Genomic DNA, 19,076 nt, shown 5'->3' with positions numbered 1-19,076 from the left:
TTGAACTGGAAAGCAGATTGTGAGCCAAGCCTTCTCCCCAACATCAGTGCTTGACCTCACTGATGCTCTTGTGGCTGAATGGCAGTGAATCTCTGCAGCCATGTTCCAAAATGTAGTGGAAAGCCTTCCCAGAAGACTGGAGGCTGCTGGATCTGGAATGACATGTTCAACAAGCACATATGGATGGGATTTTCAGTTGTCCACATATTTTTGGCCATGGAGTGTGTATATATGAAGTCAGTGTAAAGAATTACTTTCCCTCAACACACTCTCTAAATAGGCTTTCTCTCTAAGCTCTCTCTCTCTCTCTCTCTCTCTCTCTCTCTCTCTCTCTCTCTCTCTCTCTCTCTCTCTCTCTCTCTCTCTCTCTCTCTCTCTCTCTCTCTCTCTCTCTCTCTCTCTCTCTCTCATTTATTTCTCTGTATTTTTGGCTCTTTCCTTTTTTCCTATTTTCCCTTCTTCATTACTTATCTCTCTCATTGTGCTCCTCCTTCCTCCTTATTCCTGACCTTCCTTCATTAATTTGTTTGTTTTCTCCCACTTTCCTTCATTAATTTGTTTTTCTCTCACCTACCCCATCACTTTGGCTCCTTCACTCTTTCTCTCCTCCATTTCCTTCTTTCTCAAGATTTTTCCCCCTATTTTTATACAGTTCCTCTGTCCCTCTCTCTATCTTTTGCTCTCTCTCTCTCTCTCATCCCATTTACACCTGCTGTTAACATGCAATCTGGAAAAATGCATATTAATGCGAGGTGTAACTGCACACAGTACTCTTTACAGTCAGAACGATGGATCAGGCTGTGCCCAGATCTGCCAGACCCTCCAGAGGTAGCGTGGCTCAACACTGTGGTCAGATCTCATCCAGCTGCATGTGCAGTATATATGTGACATGATCATATTGGCAATAAAGGACCACTCAGAGGGTAGAACATTTCAGACTTACTGGAATTTGGCACAAACTCTGTTCCTACCTCAGTAAAGGAGCTTCTGTAGTTAAATTCGTATCAGTTGTAAACGTGATTGTGGCAAAATTAAGTGTTTTATTGCCTTGATAAAAAAATGACCTTTTCATTGAAAAGTGTCTTGATGCATGCTCAAATATCCAGGTAAGAAAATCAAAGAAGGTTGAATCAGTTCATCTGGATACAATGTTTACTGACAGATACATTTCATCATCATCGAAGTGACCTCTTCAGTCTCAACTGACTGCAGGTATCCCCACCCTTATAAACAATACAGTGGCATAACGACCGAAACCAACAATCGGTTGCATATGCAAATATGGGTGTGACCATGGAACTCTAGTTAATGGTCACACCCATATTGGCATATGAGACTGATCATTGGTTTCGGTCGTTATGCATCTGTCACCATCTTACAATGCTGTGATTGCATCCATCCATCCGTTATCTGAACCGCTTATCCTGCTCTCAGGGTCGTGGGGATGCTGGAGCCTATCCCAGCAGTCATTGGGAGGCAGGTGGGGAGACATCCTGGACAGGTCGCCAGTTCATCACAGGGCCGACACACACACACACATTCATACCAAGGGACAATTTAGTAATCCCGATTCACCTGACCTACATGTTTTTGGGAGGAAACTGAAGCCCCCGGAGCAAATCCCAATAGTACACATGCACTGAATCATCACACCCATATTTGCATATGAAACTGATCGTTAGTTTCAGGCCATTATACCACTTTATTATTTAACTTTCAATGAAAACCTATTCCTTTTGATGAAAACAGACATATTTGCTGTCTTATCACTGACATTGTTTTCTTTGCATTGTCCGCACAAATAAAATCAGGGGGGCGTCTGGGTGGCGTGGCAGTCTATTCCGTTCCCTACCAACACGGGGATCTCCGGTTCAAACCCCTGTGCTACCTCCGGCTTGGTCGGGCGTCCCTACAGACAACGATTGGCCATGTCTGCGGGTCTGATTCTGATTCTGAAGCCGGATGTGGGTATGTGTCTTGGTCGCTGCACTGGCGCCTCCTCTGGTCGGTTGGGGCACCTGTTTAGGGGGGGGTAGCGTGATCCTCCCACGCGCTACATCCCCCTGGCGAAACTCCTCACTGTCAGGTGAACATAAGCGGCTGGCGACTCCACATGTATCGGAGGAGGCATGTGGTAGGTAGTCTGCAGCCCTCCCCGGATCAGCAGAGGGGGTTGGAGCAGCAACCGGGACGACTTGGAGAGTGGGGTAATTGGGGAGAAAAACGGGAAAATAAATAAATAAAATCGGATCGGACCACAACCCAGGCGCAATGCAGACAATGAGTAAACATATAAATAGGAGGTGTAAATGCGAAGGGAGTGGATCCAGATAACATATCCACATACAGATCGCTTGATAATACCAGGTGTTAATGGGGTCTGTCTGTTCTCTCCAGTGTCCTGGGTAAGGAGTCCCCAGACTGCTACGAACTCCAGCTGACGGTGAAGGACTACTGTTTCGGTCGGGCGGACCGCGTGGTGGGCACGACTGTGGTGCAGCTCCGCGACGTGGCCGACCGCAAGAGCTGTGTCTGCTGGTGCCCGCTGGGGCCACGCGTCCACACCGACGAGACGGGCATGACGGTGATGCGCATCCTCTCCCAGCGGCCCGCTGACGAGGTGGCCAAGGAATTCGTCAAGCTCAAGTCCGAGACGCGCGCGGCAGAGGAAGGGAGATGAGGGCCGGCACAGGCTGATGATCAAACCGACACAGAGATTGTTCGGGGACTGGGGAGGAAAATGTGAAAATGAGCTCGATCCAGGTTGAGTGGGATAAGCTTGAGGGTTACGCCTTGTCCATAGCTTTGTCTGTTGTTTTGACGTACCGCCCATCCTCAGCTCAGCTGCTGACCCCAGGGTTTCAGAGCCGTACCCTTGTCAGCGGAGGCTGAACGGTCGTAGTTATACAGTAATATCTGTTACTCTCCCACAGAGGCAGGTCGTATACTTACGGTAGAGCTAGCAGAAACTAAGAAATTTTTTTTTAGCAAAATAGATCATTTTTAAATTATTCTCTTTTAAAAGGTTGAGATAGAAAGTCACATTAAACCTTTCATTACAAAAAATGGGTGCCAAAAATCGTTGTTAGTTAAGCTATTAAGGAGAATATTTGTTTACAAGTCCTTATGTCAGGGTTGAGATTTCTCTTCCTCCTTTATCTGGCTGAGATGACAACTTGCTGCCAACACAGAACTTGGCAGGGCAAAACATCATCATCAACATGTAGAGGGAGCCAGCGGCCACAGATCACTGCTGTCTGCCTCCAGGGGAATAAATCACTGCTGGTGTTATGCAGGTCAGACTAGAACAAGGTACCAGGGTCTAAGTGTGTGTTGGTAGTGTGGCGTTAATGACCAGTAATCAGCACTGATTCCTGAATCCCATTCAGTCAGGACAAGGATGACTAGATGGAAAATCAATGGGGGTAGAAGAAATCTATGAAGCTCATACTGTACTCTCCTATGTGGCCTTCCGACCCATGAGAGGGTCCCCTGATTGACGGGGTGTTGATATGGGTGTCATCCAAACACACACACACACACACACACACAGACGTACTTACACATACACTTACACACATAATTACACACTAGTACACAAGTTGCCGTTTCGTCCATGTCACGCGTAATTCCCTCAGACACACATGGACAAGTAAATGTCAGTCAAACTGAGATGTGCTGGAGGACTTTAAGTCTCAAGGTAAACATTTGCACGGAAGCTGTGATCCATTAACCCCGCCAACCTTTGATGGGAAAAAGAATCATTCATTCCCTCTTTCTTTATATCTTACAGTTAGAGAGAATTACAAGTTAAACTGACTCTGGTCTTTTTTTCATTATTTTTTTAAGGCTGTTGGATGACTTAAGTGTTAGTGGGACACAAAGACAGCTCTGAAGCAGGTTGTGTTATCTCTTATCAGAAACGTAGCTGAGGAACGGGTCATTTATGTTCATCCCAAAATGAATGTAGAATGTTTTTCAGACGTTTTCTTCTGCGAGGAAGATGTGTGGTTAGATGTATCCTCTCGTCCACCCACACAGTGGAACCATGTCCACCACATGGCCTTAAAAACACTGCAGCTAAGGGGCGTCTGGGTAGCGTGGCTAGCGGTCTATTCCGTTGCCTACCAACACGGGGGTCGCCGGTTCGAATTCCCGCGTTGCCCTCCGGCTTGGTCGGGCATCCCTACAGACACAATTGGCCGTGTCTGCGGGTGGGAAGCCGGATGTGGGTATGTGTCCTGATTGCTGCACTAGCGCCTCTGGTTGGTGGGGGCACCTGTTCAGGGGGAAGAGGGAACCGGGGGGGGGGATCCTCCCCCGCGGTACACCCCCCTGGTGAAAGTCCCCAGTGTCAGGTGAAAAGAAGCGGCTGGCGACTCCACGTGTATCGGATGAGGCATGTGGTGGTCTGCAGCCCTCCCCGGATCGGCAGAGGGGGGTGGAGCAGTGACCGGGACAGCTCAGAAGAGTGAGGTCAAGTACAACTGGGGAGAAAAGGGGGGGCACTGCAGTTAGCGAGCTAACCTTAGTTATTACAGCGTGCATGGAAATGAAAGAGTAACGATGAAGATGTTGGTGGGGAGTGAAACGTTGCTCGTGTTGAGGAACATGGCGTGAGTACTGGTTCCAAGTCACTTAAAGCTTGTGACCACTTTACTGTGGTGTACTGAACCAAGTTCAGACAGTTACTCGTGTGTGTGGAGAACTAGTGTGCTTTATTTTGAGCTCACACGCACTAATGACATGGGTTCTTGTTGTGAATTTACGCCTCCGTTTTGCCAAGCGTGGGATTGTGACTGTGACGACTGTTCACCTGAATGAAGGCAAACGGCCAAACGTCAAGTAGCTGTTACTTTGGAGGAGCTCTGTGGAGGTATTTATGCAGGGCCTCCAAATACTTGTTCTTTTTTTCTGTACTTTTTCCACTTTTTTTATTGAACCTGAACAAATGTACTACGAACAAGGTCATTCTACCCTACATAGTCAGCCTTGGCACGCACACCTTACACCTTCCTTAACATCGGATCGGTCTTCTGGGGTGACACCCGCCACGCACAATGGAGGTCGCTCCGTCCGCCGCCATTGGCTGCAGAGCGGAGACGCGCCGGCGGGACCGACCAGCAGCATCACACCGACACGAACACGAGGTTGACACGCGCTCTTCTGTTTACCGTGTGCCAGGGAACGCAAGTATTGGGCTCGCTGTGTGGAAGCAGCTCTGGTTGTTTTGTTGGCTTGTTTTTCATCCGGAAGGAGGGAGGGGGGCGGGCGTCGAGGAAGACTTTCTTTAATACAACATGTCTCCCAAACAAGTCTTACAACCCCCACGCGAAATTACCGGAAAAAATAGAAACACTATTATTGTTCCGTGTTCAGCTGGAAAATAAAAAGCAACAATACAGTGTGGTCCGAGTGTAAATCCTGTGCCAGAGGCCTTCCTGCAGCTCTGCTGCGAGACGCACGCAGGAGGAATGTAGGACGCAGGACTCAGAACAATAGCTGCCACTGTCGGGACAAGTGGACTTGGGTTCACTATAAAATGAGTTGTACGTTTGTAAAGGAAAAGAGCCTACAGCCAGCGCATGTATTTAATGTGTACGATTAAAATTAGAATTGTGAACATTTTAATGTATGTACTGTCAAATATGAAGACTGATATATGTAAAGTACTTATCTGAAATGTGAAATATGTTGAATATACTTGTAATGATATTTTGTACATAAAGTATTTATGAATCATTGCTCTGGACTTTCTTTCCATCTTTTAACTGGTCTGACTGGGATTATTCACCAATAATTTACCAGGAAAGTCCCCCCCAACCCCCCCCCCCCCCAAGATGGTCAGAGAAATAAAATTTACATGCCTTTTGCCAAGTGTAAAAATCACATTGTATTCTATAAATAAGTAAACAATATCAAACTAACGTGTTAAAATAGGGTCCTTTAACGAAACGAGGACAAGGGTTCAAACTTTTACCAAAAAAATGGAAGGCCTCTTGCTAATCCCACTGCTGACCATGTGTTTTATGATCGGTTGCGGGATTGTGAACTTTGACACCAAACGTTTTCATTTTCGCTTTCATCTTATTCTTTTGTTCTCGATTCTGGGAAATGTCTGAGCACATTTATTCATTTTTCATTGAGGGTGAAACATGCTGTCATTGCTCCTCGTTACCGGTAGATGGCAGTAGACTTGTACATTGAGATCTATTAAAACAGTGGCGCCCAACCCTGCTCCTGAAGAGCTACCCTGCTGCCGGTGTTCACTCCAACCCTGATTTTTAACACATCTGATTCAGTTAATCAAGGTACTGGTCAGCAGGTAATTAGTAGAATCGGGTGTGTAAATCAGGGTTGGAGTGAAAACCGGCAGGATGGTAGCTCTCCAGGAGCGGTGTTGGGCACCACTGTATTAACGTATATAAAAACAGATGTTTACATATCCTGCTAAAGATATTTGACCGGAAATGCGGTGGTAAAGGGTGTTCTAGAATATATGTCGTTGACAGGGGCGTAACCCTTCACCCCACCATCCCATCACAAAGACGTAGCCGATAAATCTCTACTCCACTTCCGTTACCCATGAGAAGTTTAGGAAAGAAATTGCTCTTTCCTCTCAGCTGTCACAAATAAGCAGGGATAGGGCGTCCGGGTGGCGTAGCGGTCTATTCCGTTGCCTGCCATCACCGGTATCGCCGGTTCGAATCCCCTTGTTACCTCCGGCTTGGTCGGGGGGTCCCTATAGATACAATTGGCCGTGTCTGCGGGTGGGAAGCCGGATGTGGGTATGTCCTGGTCGCTGCTCTAACGCCTCCTCTGATCGGTTGGGGCGCCTGTTCGGGGGGGGGGGGGGGTAGCGTGATCCTCCCACGCGCTATGGTGAAACTCCTCACTGTCAGGTGAAAAGACGCGGCTGGCGACTCCACATGTATCGGAGAAGACACGTGGTAGTCTGCAGCCCTCCCCGGATCGGCAGAGGGGGATCGAGCAGCGACCGGGACGACTCGGAAGAGTGGGGTAATTGGCCGGGTACAATTGGGGAGAAAAGCCAAAGAGAGAGAGAGAATACGAGCAATAGCCTCGGTTGGTTGCCAATGATAGAAATGAAAACGTTTGCATGTTTTTATTTCAAAAGATCATCAACCGCAGTTCATTTTACTCATAAGCAATGACAGGGGCACTAATTAAGAAAATAGGGTAATGCTTGGTTGAATTTAAAAGAGCCATGAGTTTATAATAAGCGACACTACTTCGTATGTACAACTGAGGGCGGCTGCAGTATAGATAGAGGATAGAAAGGGAAATTGTACAGTGCTGTCATAATGGTCTGCTTTACATATCTACCAAGGTCCAAAGACCAATTTCTTTTATGTCCACACACACACACCCACCCACGCACGCACGCACTCACTCACACACACACACACGTCACTGATAGGGGCGGTTTCACAGTCGGGGCTTGAGCCTAGTCCTTGACTGAAATGAACTTTTGAGCTGTTTTAATTCAAAGCAACTTGCACAGACCTGTCTTAAACTAGTCTTAGATTTAGCCTATTCTGGATTAAACTAAACTGACTGCAAGAAGGAAGATGTGAGCTACTCTAGGACTAAATGGAAGTTTAAATTAATCCCCCAAGGAGGCAGATTTGACTCCTGCTTCAAACCTTTTGTGAGGGAGCTTGGATGACTTAGAGTATCTCAACAAAGGCCAACATGACACACAGAGGTCAGCCAGACAGGTACTCGCTGATAGGCTTAATTCATTAGATTACTTTGATGAAATAGGCTTTCAAGACCATGTTTTTGTTGTTTTGTTTTTGCATGTGTAAAGAGTCTGCAGGGCCATTTGTGAACTGAGGAGTGTTTACATCGAGTTTCCTGATGCTGCTGGCCAAGCCAACTATAAAGTGCAGTTCTATGAGTATGGGCCCTTCCCAGTAGTACAGAATAGAAGTCACATTCCCATCAAGTGTCCATCAACTGCTGATGCTGAGGAGTACAGGAACCGAACCGGTTTTCCAGCAATGTTCAGGGTGTGTGCACTCCTAATTTAGAGTTTTCAAGCACCATGGCCTGTTGGAAAGGGGCAACTCATGATTCAAGGCTTTTTCTCGAGAGCTCTTCTTCGTGTGCTCAGTCTGAGACAGGACAACATAGTGCAACCCTGCTTGGTGTCTGCGAGTTTGGTCAGCCACAACAGTTTGGCAGCAAAGATCCAACATAGCTCGTATCCGCACCAGAGGGGTGGTGGAGCGTATGTTTGGAGGATGTACAACATACTTCCAGTGTCTATACAAGACGCTCCGTTTCAAGCCAAGATGTTGCAAAATGACGGTTGCTAAAGCTGTGTTGCGCAACTTCCTGAGGCAGCACGGCTGTCCCGATCCTCCAGTGGAACTCTTTGTGTCTCTGCCATTGTTTGTCTGTGATTTCCTCCTCCAGATTCACACCAGTTTGGTACTCCACTCCGGGTTTTTATACGCGCCCTCAGAACAGCGGCGTGCGCTCAGCCCAACGAACGCAGGTGTTCTCGTTTCCATCTCACTTTGTTTACTCCTGGACTCTGTTCACCAAACCCGCCTAAATGTTCTAGTTTAACTTGTTCCACACGAAGGGCTGTTCCTGTCTTGAGTCTACATGCGAATAAATAGCTGAATACAACCAGCTGTTAAACTAGAATAACCCACCGTGTGTTGCCAGCGAGTGAGTTGTCCTCTCTAGATTGGTGGAACTTGTAGAGTCTGTGTGTGGCGTGCGGTTAAGACGTGTCGCGGGCTTGCTGGGGATCACCCGCATGGCGTCGGCGCGTAGCGGGAGATAGAGCCCTTCCTCCGGGCTTGCGGTGAAGCACACGGGCTTCCTCCTCTGGCTGTCCAGGAAACTGATACTTGAGTTTTTTTTAGAAGGCAAGAATGAGGCGCACTGAGAGAACGGCCGCCCGAAAACGCGCCAAAGTGTAAGGGGGGGGGGTACGTTTCAGCCGAGGAGGGGAGAAGAAGAGCGAGAATGGAGAACCGAAAGCGGGTGGAAGACGCACGAAACCCAACGTCGTCCCGACAACATGAGGTAAGAGATGACTTGAGTTACGAGGCGTTGGGAGGATGAAGGAGGGCGGGGAGGAAGGGGGGCAAAGTCAAGGAGAACTTTGGGGGGGGGGTTGAGTAATCAAGTGAGGGAGGAGTAAAAACGTACGTGTGTGTGTGTGTGTGTGTGTGTGTGTGTGTATAAAAGGGGGCGTAATGGGAGGGGAGGTGGATAGCAAGGAGGAAAGGGCTAGCCTCTTGTTTGTAGCTCGGACTTTTTTTCTCTGGGACCGTGAAGGATGTTGGACTGACAAAACAAACCACTCAGCCACGTAAAACGCCGCAGAGACTCAAGGTAAGACCGACACCTGACCTTGGGGGTGGGAGTTGAAAGGTCAATTTGAAAGCGGTGTGGGCAGACTGTAGGGTGGCTGGTGTCGGATGGGCCGGCGGGGGGGGGGGGGCGAAGCAAACGGGCAGGAAAAGAGTGAATCAGCGAGTATTGCCTACGCGCATTTACGTCCCTCTTCATCCACCCATTCTCCTTCTCTTTCTCACGGGAACCCATAAGCGTCTGAGAGAATATGGTGAAACCGCACTGAGACAGACGCGGCTTCCTTCTTCCACTGCGAACGGTACGCGCTCGCGCTTTGGTGACTTGACTTTGTGTGATCTCGAGTTGACGTAGCACATGTTGTGCAAGATGTCACTGTACATTGTTAAGTTTCCGGTGTTTGCAAATCTGAACTCCCGAGTTTGTATAGGGGCTTTGGAGAGCCTCCCTAGACACACTCCCACTTCTTCCCCTGTGGAGGTCATGCAGTCTGGATGTCCGGTCTACTCTGCTCCATGTCTGTCAGACTTAAATTCGTCAAACTGATGGAGATGAAACTGAATCACCAGCAGGATGCCTGTAATTTACTAACTAATTTACTATATTTTGACAGCGGGGAAGCAAACATGTCTTTACAGTAACCATGATACTGATAAGGACAGTGATGGGGGGGGAGGGAGGGGGGATCCATTTGCATTAACAATGACCACTTCATATTTTATTGCCCTGGATGTCATAGCTGAGTAAACACCATCATCATTCTCATGCAACGCTTCCCATTGCAGAAGTCCTGTATCTTATCTCGTGTTTAGTAAAACAGACAACGGTCCTTTGACTAAAATGGAACAAGCTGCTTTACTGACGAACAAAACTTCAGGTTGTATAAATTTTTGGCAAAGTAAGTTTGGATCATAAGTTTGCAAAGGAATTTGACTTGTGATGTTTGCAAAAAAATACACAAGGGAAATAACACAATATTCTCGCATAGGCGATGCCTAAGAGAATACCTACGGATACCTAAAAAAAATGGGAATGGAGAGTAAGCTCTGTAAATCTACCGTGTCGGACAAAACTTTTCCTGGGACTCAAAGCTAAAAAGCAGCTGAAGTACAACAGGGGTACAGGGGGAAAAAGTTAGCAGCACTTTCCTTTGGTGGGATAGCGAAGAGAGATGGAAAGGACAGTCTGGAAAGGAGAGTTGCAATTACAAGCAATAACTGACTGGAGCCTGCTTCAGACACAACACGGTGCAGTTACCGTACACATGAAGTGGTTGAATCCCCTTCTGTAGCGACTCCACAGTGTCTTCTTCTCTGCAGCACGTCTCCACGGTGTCTTCTCCTCTGCAGCACGACTCCACAGTGTCTTCTCCTCTGCAGCACGACTCCACGGTGTCTTCTCCTCTGCAGCACGACTCCACGGTGTCTTCTCCTCTGCAGCACGACTCCACGAGCCACGGTGGCAACAGCCAAAAGAGACTTGGAGGGCCTGACTGTCGTCCTTTGTTTCTGTCCACATGCCCAGTCAGTGTTCAATAGACAGCATTTGGCTCAGTTGTGTCAAATGTGCTTTTGATGGTATTACCAACTGGAAAATAGCTTTGTTAATGGGACAGCCACGGAGGCTGGTAGATCGCTCTAGTGAGACTTGTCCTACTAGAGAGATTTGTATATGACTGAAAAAAGGAGAAAACAATTTGGCAGAAAAGTAAAGGTTTTCAGAATGCAGCCATGGTCAAATGGTGGTAGTATGCAGCAGCCACTCAAGCAGATTTAATAGTCAGTTTTCTATTTAAAACAAAAAACAAAACACCTCTTAAGGACTTCTGAACCAAAACATTTACTAGGATTTGACTCGGGGCTAAAGGCAATGTCCTACCCTAATCATGTCACATGTGGTCAGCATACTGTTCACATGGGGTTGTCGTTGAAAAGAGGGAGAAAAGATTGAACATTTAAAAACAGAGTTATTTTGCAGAGAGAAGAGCGAACATGGACAGGAAGAGAGATAAGAAACTTGCTGTACTCAATAAGAAACTTGAATCAGTCTAGTTGAATTGTGAAAGTGTATCTGTTTGAAATTGTCCAGCGTTGTAGATCGTGTGTGTGTGTGTGGGTGACAATCTTGCATGTAAAATGCTTCACCATTTATCGAGTTGAGAACGGTCAGTGAAGTCAATTGAGGTGAATCGCAGGAGGTGAGGGTAAGACTGATCCTCGGCCATATACAACCGAATTTGATCTCGGTCAAAACCTTTGGTGGCTTAAAGGTGAATTTAATCAAGGTCAGAGTCCAAGTTTCAGTCGGGTTCGTTCAAACGAAACGTGACAGAGGGTCATTGTTGCTGTGCGTGGCGTCTGCCAGATGAACTGTGCACTGGGAAGATGACGAAGCTTAAAAGGTCAATCAAAATGTCATGGTTTTATGAGGTAAGATGAGAGGAGGGGACCACTCGTGCTGGCTTTGTGGACCCAGACGTTGGGTGAATAATTCAGTGGATGATTGTTCGATGCTTTCAGCGCAGTCTGGCTTTCCCGCTCAAAGGACCGGTGCCGTTGATGTGGCCCTGATTAAAGGGCTCGTGTCTTGACCGAGTTTGCCTTTTCACTTCGTGTTGTGAGGATGGCCGTTCTCAGTCCGTTAAGGGTACGAGGAAAGGTCAGAAGAGCTCAGCACTCACAACACCTCCTGGGACACAGAGAAAAAGAGTCGGAAATCGATAGATATTCGTTCATTCATTGATGCCAAGAATCTGCAACAGCTGTGAACATAACACAGGGGTCAATGTCTGGACTTGATATCGTGTATCAAAAGAGGAGCATATGAAACAGAGATGCAGGGCCAGGTGCAGCCATGTGCTCGAAATTTGTTAAAAAAAGAAAGAAGATCATTTACCCCCAAGTCTCAAAGTGGTTATTCTTCTGTAGTCCTTCTGACAGTTTTCTTCCTTAACCATAGACCAAAGTGAAATTGGGGAATTTTTTAGCTGTGACCTTTGTTGCATTCACAGGTTGACTCATTAAATGTCTCCATTCACACTTGGTTTCTACGCCACAGAAAGTGGTCGTGAATGAGTAACCCACTGTAACATTGACTGGAAATATTCAGGGTGCACCTTACACTGTGTTTATTTAGCCTAGCTGGGAGGTAATTACGTGGGAGCTGACTTCAGGTCAGTTTAACACACCACGTATGAGGCCAGGGAACGGCGCAGAAGGAAGTCTGATGCGATAACAGTCAGCACCTCATTCCTGCACATCGCCCTACATAGGTTAGCATAGCGGTTGCTACGTTTTCCATTTGTTAACGACATTTTTGATTTCATATCAAGAACTATGATCTACACTTGTGCCAACAATACACTTGTTGAAATAGAAAATAAAATAAACCACAAGTTATTTTCCTTTGTTTCACTGCCCATGTGGTTACAATTAAGTTTTACTCAACAGTTACGCAATTACCGAACGATTGGTAGACAAACATTAGAGGTTTGTGGTACAATATAATTTGTACCACAACCCTATAATTTATTGTATTTGTGGTACAATACGGTACAATATATGCTGGATAAATATGTGAAGGAGGAGTTTTTCACTGTAGCAGCTTTTCATTTGAACTCCCTTTACACTGCATCTACCCCTGCAAAGGTATCTTACAATAAAGGAAGTAAGAACAACGTGACATAAAAAAGTAGAACCTAGTAGTTTACACCAAGTCATCACTCCTTACTTTCAATCTCTATAACAGAAACTTTTGGGCTTTCCCCTCCCCCTCTTTTTCTCCCCAATTGTACTTGGCCAATTACCCTATTTTTCGAGCCATCGCAGTCACTGCTCCGTTGCCTCTCCTGATCTGGGGAGGGCTACAGACTACCCCCGCTTTTCACCTGACAGAGGAGTTTCACCAGGGGGACGTAGCGCGTGGGAGGATCACGCTGTTCCCCTCAGTACTAACCTGTCAGTGGTTATTATAGAGGATTGAAGGTTTCACTGTCGTGAGCCACCTAACAGGCACTATCGTTTACTAAATGACTTAAACCAGCTGTTACATGGTTGAGTTTGTGCATGCAGAAATCTCATCGATGTTATTAATCCTTCATAGATAATTCATTGTTTGGCTCAAGAAGGATCAGCGGCGCATATCACGCTCCACAGCATGGGTGTTTAGACAGAGGGGGTGGAGCAGAGATCGGGATGGCTCGGAAGAGTGGGGTAATTGGCCGGATACAATCGGGGAGAAAAACGGGGGAAATCCAAAAAAAGAAAAAGTAATACTTAAAAGAAAGTGCCAAAATAAAAGGTAGGCAATAATAAAAGACGATAGAAGAAGAAAACTGATAAAATGAAAACATCTGGCTAAGCTTATGTTCTCAGTAGGTTGATGCTGCGCTCATCCGGTGTTTGGGATCCTGCTGCCTTTGGGGCACAAATCCATTTCTTTTTACTGTCTTTTTGGCCACTAGTAGAAGAACAGATATTTAACAGCTGATGTTTCAGTGTATGGTTTTGGTTCTAGTGTGTTATATGGAACAACACACTGCCTGCTGTGCTAGTGCGGGTTTGCTGTATTGAGAGAATGTCCCTTAGATACTGCAGATGCTCTTAGATTTTTATATGCTTAAGAGGGAATCTGCAAGGTGGTAAACCGTAGGCCAAATTACATCGAATCTATACCAACCAATTTGCATATGATGCTTGCTTGAGTTACTTGTACATCACTTCAACATTCCTGAATAGTTGTATCTTAGTATCTATATTATTTGAGTAATATTGATGAGCAAAAAGATTGTGTAATCTAGCTAGAACTCATGTAAACCTAGAAATGATGATGACACCGATGAAGATAGTAAGATGACAGGGCAGTGGCAGGTCATTGTCTCCTGGTAATGATGTCATGTTGGGAGCACTGACTGAATATAACATCCCCCAACGCGATACTCTTAAAAAGTAACAAACTTAAGTGTGTTTGTAGCAAAAGCTCTCATTTGATGTTTTATTTCATTTGTTTATTTGGCTGCCACCCAATGCATGGCTGCATTTCCATTATTTGGGGGCAGTACAAGTATTGTTTGAGATTTCCATCAGTATTGCTCACAGCATCCTTAATTGTGTAAAAGTCCCGTTTTTTTTCTCAGAACTTACTGAGCTTGATGGTGAGCTCGAACCATCTTTCATTCGGCTTTCCTGCCTTTGTTGCCGTTATCAACAGCTAATCAGCTTTCTACAGAGCTCTGCAACTTACGGTTTGAGGTCACGTTTGTGTGTGTGTGTGTGTGTGTGTGTGTGTGTGTGTGTGTGTGTGTGTGTGTGTGTGTGTGTGTGTGTGTGTGTGTGTGTGTGTGTGTGTGTGTGTGTGTGTGTGTGTGTGTGAGATCAGCAGGTCACAATAAACTGATATACACGCACAGACTTTTATCAATTTCGGATACCTGGAATTCCCTGAGTATTTTCAAAATCAACTGTGAAGATATACCATCCGCCGATTTTAAGACCAGATTTATGAATTCCCCAGTGGAAGGGATCGTCTGTATTCCATCAAAATGTCACCAGCGACAGGCTTGCTTATGATACCAGTGTTTTATGAGCTGTGCATGCTGCTTGTTTTCCACGACCCAGCCTTAAATCTTAGCGCGAGTGATCCGGCGCTGCCTCTTTCTCCTCTGTCCTATGAGCCGGGCGGGTCAGACGACAGACGGATGTGTCCAGTAGCAATACAGGATATACCCTTCTGACCAGACAATTTAGGTTTTTGTTCATGTTAGGTCAGAGTTTGTGAAAATGGGCAAACATGGGTTGTAAAAACATTACTTTCCTGCGTACCGCTGTTCGAGTTCCCAGACATTGTGATAGGCGGCAGTGGGAGTGGGAGCTGCTAAGTATAGTGAGCGCCAGATAAGACAAGTACCTGATGTCAGATTGCAGTGAATATTCAATTGTGGAATGCAGCACTCCTAAAAACAGGAGGGCCATCAGGAATTTCCCTTAGATTCAAAAGGTGCCAATAAGCTAACCAACAATAAACTAAAAGCAATAGAGTTTTGGTCTACTTTTACACTACCACAAAGATTGGTCAGACTGTAAACAGCAGAAAAACTCGTGGTACTTGGTTTTCTTTTTTCTTTTTCGAGATCAGATATAGTCGTCCTTCATATGTGTTTTTCTTTTTTTTCTGGATCCCCACCCCAATTTTCCTCCCCTATTGTACCCAGTCAATTACCCCACTCTTGTGAGCCGTCCCAGTCGCTGTTCCACCCCCCTCTGCCGATCTGGGGAGGGCTGCACACTACCACATGTCTCTTCCAATACATGTGAAGTCACCAGTCGCTTCTTTTCACCTGACAGTGAGGAGTTTCGCCAGGGGCAGTAGCACGTGGGAGGATCACGCCATTCCCCCCGGTTCCCCCTCCTCCCTGAACAGGTGCCCCGACAGACCAGAGGAGGCGCTAGTGCAGTGACCAGGACACATACCCACGTCCAGCTTCCCACCCACAGACACACCCAATTGTGTCTGTAGGGACGCCCGATCAAGCCCGAGGTAACACAGGGATTCGAACCAGAGATCCCCGTGTTGGTAGGCAACGGAATAGACTGCTACCCTACCCAGATGGCCCTATATATGATACAATGCTGCTTGTTTTATAACTGTGTTCTGTAAGGTGTCCTTGAGTGCCCACAAATAAAATGTACTATTATTATTATTATTATTATTATTACGCGGTACGGTGACACAGTGGTTAGCGTGATCGCCTCACAGCAAGAAGGTCCTGGGTTCAAGCCCCGGGGTAGTCCAACCTAGTTCAACCCATGTCATCCTCTGTGTGGAGTTTGCATGTTCTCCCCATGTCTGCGTGGGTTTTCTCCGGGGACTCCGGTTTCCTCCCACAGTCCAAAGACATCTGGGTCAAGTGAATCGACCGTACTAAATTATCCCTAGGTATGAATGTGTGTGTGTGTGTGTGTGTGTGTGTGGGCCGGCCCTGTGATGGCCTGGCGAATATTTTTTTCCTAGGATGAATCCGGAAAGTTCTCGCCCTCAGGCGCTAGGATTTGTCAGATCTGCCTGTCAGTCAAGGCCAATGCGAATGCGCAACAACCGTAACCCTAACCCTAGCCACGTTTGCTAGCTAGCTGTTAGCCATTAGTCTTGTTTGCAACCAAGCTAACTGTGCCAACTTAACTGTGTGTGTACGGTGGGTGAATATTTTTTTCCTAGGATGAATCCGGAAAGTTGACTGACAGGCAGATCTGGCCAATCCTAGCGCCTGAGGGTGGGAACTTTCCGGATTCATCCTAGGAAACAAATATTGGTGGCCTGTCCAGGGTGTCTCCCTGCCTGCTGCCCAATGACTGCTGGAAATAGGCTCTAGCATTCCCGTGACCCTAAGAGCAGGATAAGCAGTCAGATAATGGATGGATGGAGATTATTATTATTATTATTATACAAATTTCCTTTAACTTCATGCCATAATACAACATAATGTAACGTACACGAATAAGTAGACACATTGGCTCTTGGCTTAAGGGTCAGACCCTTTAGTCGACTGGTTAACGTAGTCGCCCGTGTTGCGGGAGACCCAGGTTCCAGTCCCAGCTGCGGTGATTCCCGGGCTGCCCCCCTGAGTTCGCTGCAATAATAACCGGGCCCATTCCTTGGGCTTAGGGTTAGAATGAGGTAGAAGTCTATTTGATGGATAGTACTTTTCTTAGGATATGAGATGTAGTGGGATTTTCTGTAGTTCTTGTATTCTGATGTTACCCGGGATCTGTTGGGTGTATTTCTCCATCCCTTTTTTTTTTTACAAGTCCCAGGGCTCCTATCACTACTGGTATTGTTGTGGTTTTCATTCCCCACATTTGTTCAGTCTCGATTTCAAGGTCTTTATATTTCGACAGTTTGTCAGTTACCTGAAAAATAACTGAAAAACTGCAGTTTTTCTTTTTTCAAGTATTATTATTATTATTATGTGTTTTTCTGATACAACTTTGAATGCCAACATCCGGCCTAAATTTGAGCACTCAGGAGGGTGTTTTGCTCTCAAAAAAAGGATGTATTCACATTCAGAAGTGAGGGAGAAATGATGAGCATGCTGAGGGATTGGCTACTTGAAGCCATTGATACCTTCCAAGAGTTTTCTACGGAGATCTGAAACCCGATAGCATTAGCCTTGAAGCTGATAGTCTTGACGTTCGCATTAAAGTTTACATTGTATCGCCTGACAAACTGGATGATGTATGTAGATATGACTATGATGCTATTATCCCAACAAGGTGTGTGATGGTGCAATATCCGATACCGGTATGCTTCCTGACTGGAACTGACTGTCATTAAGAAGCACTCAAGAAAGACCCTGGGAGCCATGATTACATAAACAGTTGTGTGTGCCACTTCTCATTCTTCCGTTTTACAACTGTCGGGAGTCAACAAATGAGAGAATGATGCAGTCCCAACCATCCTGACTCCTGTGCATCCAAATACATCCCTGGACAGATGTGGCAGAAATTGCTTGGGGGGGGGGGGCCCTTACTCAAGTATCCGACAGCACTTCTCCACTGTCTGTCCATCAAAACCATTGGAAATGCAGGACACTGAACAAAAGAAACATGAGCATCAGCTGACTGGGCTCCATGTCCGGTGTCTCGTCTGCAGCCTACATCGGTATGACAACCTGTCATATAAGCGTCTTTACCGTGCCACATACAGGTCACGTAACGTAAACAGTAGATCGGATTTCAATAAGGATGTGAATTTGACATCAAGACCTGCGATGTAAATGTGGTCTTAGTTCTTCATCAGAGAAACGATCCCTTTCAGGGTTTGTGAAAAGAGCCTGTATTTGTGAGTATTGAAGTACTGTCAGATTTTAATGAAGCCTTTATTAGTGGTTCTCCGAGCTGTAGACGGAGTACCGCGTGGGAAAAGTGGGCACGTGCCCAGGGCCCTGAAACCAATGGGGCCCTTAAGATTTATTATTCCTTTTTTTTTTTTTTTTGTAAAGTATTTTTGTTATATTGGAGTAAGTGTGATTTTGAAAATGTAGTATGATTATGAAATTGTTTTGTAAATTAGCTGATTAAATCAGGTAATGTTGTAATGACGTAGGCTACAGGTCAAATGTCAATTCCGTGGTCAACATGGAGAAATGCGCACTTAGTGGGTCGGCAAAGCGTAAACTCAGAAAAGAAGAAGAAGCTGAAGATGCCGCTTTGGTACCAGAAATACCTTCCATTTCAACATTTTTCACCAAAACGCAGGTGGAAGGTGACGGTGTTACTGTCGGCAGCGTAACAAATCTTGCTGATGAACTGATTCACTTCAGATCGTTCATTAGACCTGGTGGACTGAGCTGTGGGTTGCGCTGTGCTATTGTGTGACCAAACCATGTGCTTGGGGAGGGCACACGCAGTGCGCGTGCATTGTTTGTGTGTGTAGCTAGGGGCCCGTGAAGAGTTTGTGTCCAGGGCCCATGGTCATGATCGTCCATCCATGGAGGAACCCTGTGGGGTTCCCCCTATGACTTGCCTTCTGAAGAACCTGAAAAGCCCCCCCCCCCCCCCCCAATGTCTCCTTACTTTTCCAAGTCATGAATAGATGGGACTTGGCAGCATTTTTTTGTCATCACCATACATTAAAATCTGTGGAATTCTGCAGAATGCATCTTTGTGCTTTTTAGCGATATAACAGCCACATAGTTATTTATTTATTATTCTCCCCCCGAC

General features: G+C 46.1%; 1 protein-coding gene across 3 annotated transcripts in view; it reads left to right on the top strand.

Annotated features, from left to right (window-relative positions):
• The first annotated feature begins 8,763 nt into the window (after window positions 1-8,763).
• The window catches only part of atp8b5a (ATPase phospholipid transporting 8B5a), a 91,014-nt gene continuing 80,701 nt past the window's right edge, over window positions 8,764-19,076 (top strand). For 2 of the 3 annotated variants that reach the window (XM_056301821.1, XM_056301767.1), the window contains exon 1: window positions 9,271-9,381. The gene's annotated coding sequence lies outside the window, so the exon portion shown is untranslated. Of the gene's footprint in view, window positions 9,070-9,270; window positions 9,382-19,076 lie in introns of those variants that run through there. The other variant, XM_056301793.1, reaches the window with a different exon arrangement.

Source organism: Lampris incognitus, chromosome 1 (genome assembly GCF_029633865.1).
Source record: "Lampris incognitus isolate fLamInc1 chromosome 1, fLamInc1.hap2, whole genome shotgun sequence".
NCBI lineage: Eukaryota > Metazoa > Chordata > Actinopteri > Lampriformes > Lampridae > Lampris > Lampris incognitus.
This window is presented reverse-complemented; position numbering and strand designations above follow the sequence as displayed.